At 47.2% G+C, this 9,511-nt stretch overlaps 1 pseudogene; it reads left to right on the top strand.

Annotated features, from left to right (window-relative positions):
• The first annotated feature begins 629 nt into the window (after positions 1-629).
• On the top strand, positions 630-5,393 carry LOC120659099 (annotated as a pseudogene).
• Positions 5,394-9,511: the final 4,118 nt, after the last annotated feature.

The following is a 9,511-nucleotide window of genomic DNA, read 5'->3' as shown; positions in this document are numbered from 1 at the left end:
CTAAAATAGGGGTGCTAGTTTAACTCTAGATTTGCTAATAAATGACTAATGGATTTTGATATAGCATAAAGTGAGTTTATGAGAATGGTCTCAGAAGCTACTCTGTTTATATCACATAATTCTCATAAGTTTTACCGTAATTAAGCAGTGCCACCACCCAAAGTTTTGGCCTTGCTTAGTTCATAATTTTTTTTAGATTTTGGTACTTTAGCATTTTCATTTTTATTTAACAATTAATATATAATTATGGACTAATTAAGCTCAAAAAATTCATCTCGTCCTTTACCATTAAAATTTTGTAATTAGTTTTGTTTCAACTGCATTTAATGCTCTATGCAAGTGTCCGAAAATTCGATGTAATAGGTATCGCAGAATTTTTTAAAAAAAATTACCGTAGAATTTTTTTTGAAAACTAAACAAGATCTTTATTTGTTCGCCACAAAATTTTGCAGCCACTAATCATATTTCAAGCAAATTTTGTTAAGCCAGCCGGCGTGAGGTGTGACGCTGACACAGGTGGATGTGGGGCCCACCGAGCAGCAGTTTAGCACTCCAGCAGAGGTCGGCGCTGACACGCGTCATTCCCTTTCCCCATCCAACCCGCCGCATCCGGCAACCACGACCGCCCCATGACGCCGCCGCCGGAGCTGATGGATGATCTCGTCGGCGAGATCCTCCTCCGCCTCCCGCCCGACGAGCCCGAGCACCTCTTCCGCGCCGCCCTCGTCTCCAAGCCGTGGCTCCGCCTCCTCTGCGCCGCAGCCTTCCGCCGCCGGTACCGCGCCTTCCACGGGGCCCCTCCCCTCCTCGGCCTCCTCCACAAGTGCCAAGTCCTCGAAGGAGACCCCGCCCCATGCTTCGCCTCCACCACATCGCTGCCCCTGCCCGACTTCCCCCACCCGAGCTCCGACGGCCGCCGCACGCGCCCCCTCGACTGCCGCCACGGCCACGTCCTCGTCCACATGCTAGAGGAGGACCCGACCATGGGCCTCCTCGTCTGGGACCCGTCACGGGCGACCGGCACGCCGTGCCTGAGCCGGACATCGACTGGCTCATCTACTCCGCCGCGGTGTTCTGTGCCGCCGACGGCTGCGACCACCTCGACTGCCACGGCGGCCCCTTCCGCGTCGTCTTCGTAGCCACCCACGACTACAAGGATACTCCGTCCGTTCCAAATTATAAGTCATTTCAAGAATCTTGGAGAGTCAAAGTTTTTCAAGTTTGACCAAATTTATATAACAAGATAATAATATTTATGATACCATTTAAGTATTATTAGATTTTTTGTTATCTATATTTACATAATATACCTATTTGATGTCATAAATCTTTGTGTTTTTCTCTATAATTTTAGTCAAACTTTGAGATAGTTTGACTCTCCAAATTTTTTGGAATGACTTATAATTTGGAATGGAGGGAGTAACATATTGGCGAGCGTGTACTCATCCGAGACGGGTGCTTGGAGCGTGCCAGTATCCCTTAGAGTGAAGCCTATGTCCAGCATATGCGAGATGGAAATGCAGTAGTGAGGCCCCGCTACTACACTTCCTACCTCCAGCCTAGGCGAGGCACCCTTGTCGGAGATGCAATCTACTTCACGATTCGGGTGGATAACACAATCATCAAGTACGAGTGGGACCAGAATTGCTTATCCATGATTAAACCACCGACACAGAACACATACTACATTGCCCTCATGGCGATGGAGGATGGTTCGCTAGGGTTTTCCTGCATTGAGGGCTCCAGCCTCTATCTGTGGTCAAGGAAGGTCAATTCAGAAGGAGCTGCAGAATGGGTACAATGCAAGGTTATCGAGCTGGAGACAATTATACCCGGTTCTAATGATTTGGCAATTGTGGTTGGCTTCGCAGAGGGTGTGGGTGTCATCTTCATAAGCACAGGTGTTGGCCTGTTCACTATAGAGCTCAAGTCCGGTCGGGTGAGGAAGGTTGACAAGCTTGAAGTCTACTTTAGCGTCCTACCTTACATGAGCTTCTACACTCCAGGTATAATATTGTACTAGGCGACCCTTGCTTGGCATCTGTTATCCTTCATTTTCCTTGCAGCTTCCACATGTTTTGCTTAATTAGTTGGTTGTTGGTTGTGAACACTAAATCATAATGTAAACAATATTTGCTAAAGAAAACAGAACATATTTTGGTTATGAGATTTGACTTGTCAAGGAGCCTGACCGAGCATTGGAATGTTGAGTTATCTTTAAAAGACGAATCCTGGACGGAAACTCGGGCAGGCAATTGAACCATGTCACCCGTTACCCGTTATCCGTTAACCGTCAGATCCGCCTAGCTTGTAATCTGGACCGTCCAATTCGAGCCTATTCGGATTCTCACCCGCTTCATTGCGGATCCGAACTCTCCTGATGCTTCGCGGCCCGTCTCTTCTCCCCCGCAAGCACCGAGGTCGCCGCCTCCTCTCGCCGCTGGCCACTGCCATGGTTCTGCCTTCCACCTGCAATAGCCATCCGCGCCTTCTTCCTCCACAGCGCCACCCTCCATCCTTCGCCCTCCGCCACGCCTTGCGGCCTGCTGGTGCCGTCCTATCGGACTACGGTGGTGGCGCCAGCCGCGTGGCTCTCCTAGAGTTCGTCGGCGCCGGCGGGGGCAACAACATCTTCCGCGCTGCACTCCGCACGACCCGGTCCACCCGCTACAGCTCGAGTTGTGACCCGGCATCTACAGGTGGGCACAAAGTGCTCGGCGAGGTGTGGAGGGCTTGAGTGCTCGACGAGGTGGTTGAGTAGCCAGGCGTCGGGGTGCAGGACCATGGCGACGAGGAAAGCGCAAAGTGCAGAGGTGGTGCTGCCGTTCGCATCGAGTCAACCGTTGAGACAATACTTGCTACAAGCTGAGGCGCCCTATAGGTATTCGATGAAATGTTCAAGAGCCGGTCTTGCAGCAACATGCTCACATCTATGCCTTCGCCGTCGCCCGGGCGGCTAGCTAGACTCCTTGTATGGCTTGCAGCAACATGTAACTTGAACTTACATGTTTGATAAATCTGTGCATTAAATTGAATTAGTAAAGTGGGGATGTAGTCATGTACCGCATTTTGATGGATTTTTGAAGCGTACTTGTGGTTGACTTAGCTTGGTTGGGTTGGATCAGATTACCTGCAGGAGTGTGCTAAAGGCAGTACTATGTATGGATTCAAGGGAGGTCCAGCTAGCATCATGAAGTGCAAGTATGTGGTCAGAGCGACGATTCAGTTGGGAAACAAATTCAGTTTGAAATCTAGCCTTCAATTGGATTTCTAATGATGACCCAGTTAAAGGGAGCATCCTTTGTGGCCAGATTTCCATTCTCTGATGACAAATTTACAACCAGTGAACTTTGCCCTTGCAATTTCTTTATCTTTCACCATAGGTGCTAAGCACAAGCATGAGTAATTCCATCAAGTTCTCCCAACAAAGCATGAGTAGTGCTATTTACTTGTATTGAAACATTACCATCTACGGTACAACATCTGTTTTTTGTTCTATTTTTTAACAAATCTATGCACTATTCTTCTATGATACAACATTAATCTGAATGATGATATGCAGGTAACTTATTCAGAAAGAAGCACTCGATGGTCAAACGGTGATTCCTTTTCAAACCTGAACACAGTTGAGATGGCAAATAAATTAGCTATGACTGTCACATATTGATATATATCCTAATCAGTCTGAACTTGCTACCATTTCATCTATCTCTTAATTTACAAAGCTGATATCCATGGGTTCGCTCCAACGGAGCGCGCGGCGCGGCAAAGCCGCGCGTATATTTCTAGTTTTCTTTAAACTACGTTCAGTTATTTTCCTGCATAGTTGATGTTCACATTTCAAATTCAGTCTGTTCTAGCACATAGTTCATCAGTGTGGAACGTTGAGTTTGACAATTATTCAAGAGGTCTGTGCACGGTATCTTTGTGGATCATTGCACATTGTTATTGAGCAAGACACTATGATCATTTGGGATTTTGTTGTTGAACTCATCTTAATCATACTGTCTAAAAGTTGTGTTTCAGTTTAGCATATCCGAAATATCTAAGTTACTGCTTGGTTAATACTCAATTCAGCTAATTGGAACTAAAATTATATTCAATCTATGTCATTTCTGTTTCCTGAAATTTTAATATGACTTCCATTGTTATTGTTGTCTTCAAAAGGCCTGCCAAGCAGCACTGTCAGACTTGCAATTTAGTTCCACCTTAAAATGCTTATCATTTGTAAATTGATTGGAAAACCTCTTCTAGCTGGTGTGAAACTTCGAAAGTTTACTAAAAACTTTGGAAAATGATGTTAAGATTGTGCATTGTAGTCATAAAAAAACACCTCTTGATAGAGTTTAAATCCACAGCTCACACCTGCGCTTGTATCTGTACCCACCATCCAAAGTGCAAAACTACCACACTCCCATTCCCACTACCTCTTCCAAAAACACTCCAACTTGAGCAGTTATACATTCAGACTCTGCTGTGCCTCAAGCATGGTTATTCTTCAGAATAGTTTCATCTGCGCCACAATTTAACGTTCACTTTCCATCTATACCATCATTTGATGCCTTAAAACCTTGTGCTATTAGTCCAAGGGAAGCAGGATCAAGTTGATTGGTTGAATAGTTGATGTTGTTGTTGATGATGAAGCATGAAATGGCTGCTATGCAAAAATGGAGATTGCTACTTTTTTTTGAGGGTCAACGGGAGGGAAGAGAATCCCCTACCTGATTATATTGATAGGGCTGTTTTCAAGCCAAAGCTTACATCTTACAAGTTCAGCAAGGAAAACTAGCAAGGGATTACAGTTTTAAGCTGGCAGCTGTACTACATGGCACACAATTCTTGGCACCAGGCTTCAGCAACGGGGCGATATGTAGCAATTGGGGATTGCTACATATTTGAGCAAACTTGTTGATCTAATATTGTGTAGTTGCCTTGCGTTACATAATGTTTGTTTGTAGTTGATCTAATATTACTGCCTTTGGAACTATTTCTAAATGTGGCTCATCAAATTGTAAATTCAGATTTGGGCAGTTGGTTATGAGTTTTGTGCATGGCATCTTTTCAGATCGTGGAAGATTGTTGTCGCTGGCTTGGACTCACTGATCTCTAACGTGGCGCTCCACTCAACAGTGATACATCGCAAAATGGACAAATCCATCATCTTGAGTCTGCTGCTGTTGGCTTCTTCTGGACTACTACTGTCAAGTTGTTTTATTTTTCTGTGGAGCAGTTTCAAGTCATTATGATCCATTGGTGTTGTTCTTGTTCAATTCATCCTACTCATGTTGCCAGGAAATTGTGCTTCAGTTTAGTATCTCTGGTTTCTTATCAGTTGGTAGTAGTATAAGTACAATCGGTACAAGTGATCAGGTTCAACGGTTCCCCCTGATCATGTCGACGACAAACTGTATTTCTGTTCGAGATGCTAGGAATATTTTAGTTACTGTTTGGTTAATGCTTGACTTAGATTCATGGGACTAATATGAACTCCAGATCATTCCATTTTCTGAAGAATTGTTGAAGCATTAACTTGTCTCGAGGAAGGTCGTCGAGTATATAGTTGTCCAACGGGCCGAGCCCGGCCCGACCCGGCACGGGCCCGACCCGGCCCGGCACGATTAGGCCCAGCACGATTAGCCCGGATAACTAATCGTGCCGGGCCGGGCCGGCCCACGTGTCGAGCGCTGTGCACGAGCACGGCACGGGGGCCTCTTTGGCGTGCCGGGGCGGCCCGATATGCCAGACGGGCTTCGTGGGCCGTGCCAGCCCGAGCCCGGCTAGGCATCTACACCAGACCGTCACTCCCTCAACTCAGAATGATTTCGAGATTTCAAATCTAAGATTCAAATTCACAAATAGATCACAAAACAGAAGCACATTTCATGATAACAAATTTATTAAATTGAGCTGTTTTGGGTGCTGCCTCGTTAAAAACCTTTGTAGGTAAAACCGCACACCTCGTGAGGACAAAACCCTACAAAGGAAAAGAGTACAGCCAGCTCTAAATGTTCAAATGTTCATCACAAGTTCAAGTCCATAGTCCACAGTTCACACTACATAGTTATACAGATTCAACATCTAGATATAAGTTTTCAAATGATTCTTCAAGTTCTTCATCCTCTATGAGATGCTGAAATCTTGCATCGGCTTGCTCCCAGTCCTTGATCAGAGCCAACATCTCCACGACCTCAGGGCCCAGACTCCGTCGTCGCTCCTCGATAATCCTGCTAGTCATACTAAATGCAGATTCTGATGATATTGTTGAAACAGGAACAGTCATTACATCTCTAGCTAGAATTGAAAAAACAGGATATGATAGCTTATGCTCATGCCACCAGTTCAAGATATTGAAATCATCATCATACTGGTTAACAGTATCACTGTCCATGTAGGCAGACAATTCAGAACCAGATGATAGAGAAGCACCAGAAGTTGCAGCTTGCAACAGAGCACTAGCAGAGGTTCTTCTATGCAAGGAGGAAGTAGAACCAGAACCAAGACTAGTAACAGAACCAAGAGTAGTACCAGACAAACTAGAACCAGAAGAAGAAGACTCACCACCAAAGATTCTTCCCCAAGCAGTTTTTCTCTTACCTGTAGGGCCTGGTTGGGCAGCCCTTTGCAACCTTACACCACCAAACTTCTCATCATACTTAGCAAAAATAACAGACAGCTCAGCCCTTACCTCAGTCAAGTAGCATGAGTAATCATTACCATTAAGCTGAGACAGAAGTCTAAGAACATTGGTGAAACCTTTCAGCTTAGCCCTAGGGTCTAGTATAAAAGCAAAGGAGTAGAGCATGGGTATGTCACACCAGTATTGCAAGAACTTATATTTCATAGAAATCACAACTGATCTTAAAGTCTCTATCATTTTCATAATTATTTAGATGGCTAGCTATCTCAAGAACATGATGCAATATTAATGGAGATGTGGGGTAATAAGCACCAAACATAACAACAGTGGAATCATAGAACTGTTCAAAGAATTCAAAAAAAAATTCAGCAACATACCAGTGCTGGTCTGTCAGGAGTGGCTGGCCATCAACTAAAGGATGCTGAGTAGTGATGAAAACAGAGAATGTGGCCTTATGGGGCAGGAGATGTTTTAACATAAGATAAGTAGAATTCCATCTCACATCCATATCCAAGCCAAACTTGCGAGGCCTTTCACCAACAGCAATGCAATATGACTTGTATGCAGCAATGCGCTGGTTAGATGAGTTTAGAAATGATATAGCAGATCTAAATGCACCAAGCATTGGCTTAAACACTTCAAGACCAGCCTTAATAATAAGATTTATGATATGACAAGCACATCTTTGATGCAGGAACAAACTACCAACATAACAAGACAAAACAGGATTAAGTTGATTAATAGCCCTAGTGTTAGCAGCAGCATTGTCCAGTGTAACAGCAAAGATTTTATCAGTTAACCCATAATCAGCAATAACAGAAGTAATACGCTCAGCAATATTCTCAGCATTGTGAGACACATCAATCAACCTGAGACCTAAGATCTTTTTCTCTAGTTGCCGATCAGCATTCACAAAATGAGCAACCACACTAAGGTAATCCTCCTTAGCATTGCCAGACCAGATATCAGAAGTAAGAGCAACAGAGGATACAGACTTCAAGCACTCAACAAGCTGAGCACGACGTTCAGTGAAGTACTTGGCAAAATCTCTAGTGGTTGTTTGCCTAGACACCTTAGCAAATTTAGGATTATGAGCAGTAGTAATGTACTCTTCAAAAGCATCAGACTCACCAATGCAAATAGGCAGGTCAAGACGAGCAATTAACCTACACAACTCAGTACGAGCTACTTCTGGTTTGTCCTCCCAAAGGTGCACAGAGCCATCAGGATTAAACTTAAATTGAGTTTGAGTCATGGCATTACGAGATTTCAAAACAGGGCATATAGTAATGTGTCGCTTCAAGTGACCAGTACCATGGGTTGATTTACCAGTGAGGTTTTTCTTGCAATGCTTGCATCTAGCACCAGTTCAACATTCCTTACCATCAATTACCTCATAGATCTCATCAAAGTCTTTCCAGACCTTGGAGGTGGACGCCCTCCTCTTCCTGGTCGCGCCAGAATCAGTGGCAGCGGCGGTGCTCGCGCTGCCAGTGCCAGATCCAGCGGCGGTCCCCTGAGGAAGGCCTTCTGGATCCAGGTCGATGGCAGCATTACTGCCAAATAGCTCAGCGGCATCCGCAGACAGGTCATCCTCATCATCTCCGCGAAAGTCCATCGACCGCAACTCATTGTTGTAGGAGTCGGTGGCGGCCATCGCCGGTCTTCGGTCCCTCACGGCCTGCACAAGGAGGAACATCTGTGAGGGGGATTCGTGAGGAAGAAGGAGAAGAAAGGCGAGTTCTGCCTTACCTTTGGCCGGAGCACCGAAGACCGAAGTTGCCGTCGACGCCCTCACCGGAGTTGTAGGCCACACAAACTCGCAAAGAGGGGAGAGGAGGATTCGTGAGGAAGAAGTAGAAGAAAGGAGAGGGGAGGAGGTGAGGGCCTGAGGGGAGCGGCAGATCTGGCCGAGCAGAGTCGGAGGAGGTCCACTGGAGCGGTGGATCTGGCCGAGGAGAGGCGGAGGAGGTCGGAGAGCGGCGGATCTACACCGGAGAGGTGGGGTGCAGGTCAGGGTGGAGCGGATCTGGCGAGGAGCGGGGGAGACGGAGAGGCGGAGGAGACGAGGCGGCGGCCAGGCGGGCGGGAATGGAGGGGGCTAGGGTTACCGGCGATCCGCGCGACAGGAGGAGGTCGGAGAGCAGCGGATCTACGCGTGGAGAGGTGGGGTGGAGGTCGGGGACTCGGGGTGGAGCGGATCTGGCGAGGAGCGCGGGAGGCGGAGAGGCGGAGCGCGGAGCCGCGGAGGAGACGAGGCGGAGGAGCTAGGTGGGCAGGGAAGGGAGGGGGGCTAGGGTTACCGGCGCCCGTCCCCTCCCCCTTATATGTGGCCGGCCGGCTCGGGCTGGCGGGCTACATGGGCTTCGTGCTCACGGGCCGGCCCACGTGCCGAGTCGGGCCGACCGCTAACCGTGCCGGGCTGGGCCGGCCCACGTGCCTGAGGCGCGGCCCAGGCACAGCACAATGCCCGTGTCGGGCCGGCCCGGGCCCGTTTACCTTCGTGCCGGGCCGGGCCGTGTACCGGGCCCAATTCTCGTGCTTTGGGCCGGCCCACAGGCCTCGGGCCTGATGGAAAACTATAGTCGAGTAGCAGGGAAGCCTTATTGGACACATGCTCTCATAAGAAGCTTCTCCTATTTGTTCGGACGTTTCTTGTTTGATTCAATACTCAAGTCTAGTTGTGGAACAATCATTGGGATGCAAGACCATCCGTTGAATAGTTGATGGTTACACTTTTTTTTGCGAAAGGGAAATTTTATTAAGTCAGCATACAGTACATCCCTGCTTTTTTGCAGGAAACACCCCGGTACAAAGAGTATTCATGCACGCATCCGGCAATGTCTCTGACATCGTCTCCGGCGACTTCCACAA

This window comes from Panicum virgatum, chromosome 2N (assembly GCF_016808335.1).
Source record: "Panicum virgatum strain AP13 chromosome 2N, P.virgatum_v5, whole genome shotgun sequence".
Taxonomy (NCBI): Eukaryota; Viridiplantae; Streptophyta; class Magnoliopsida; order Poales; family Poaceae; genus Panicum; species Panicum virgatum.
Note: the sequence above shows the minus strand (reverse complement) of the source record. Positions and strands in the feature narration are given on the sequence as shown.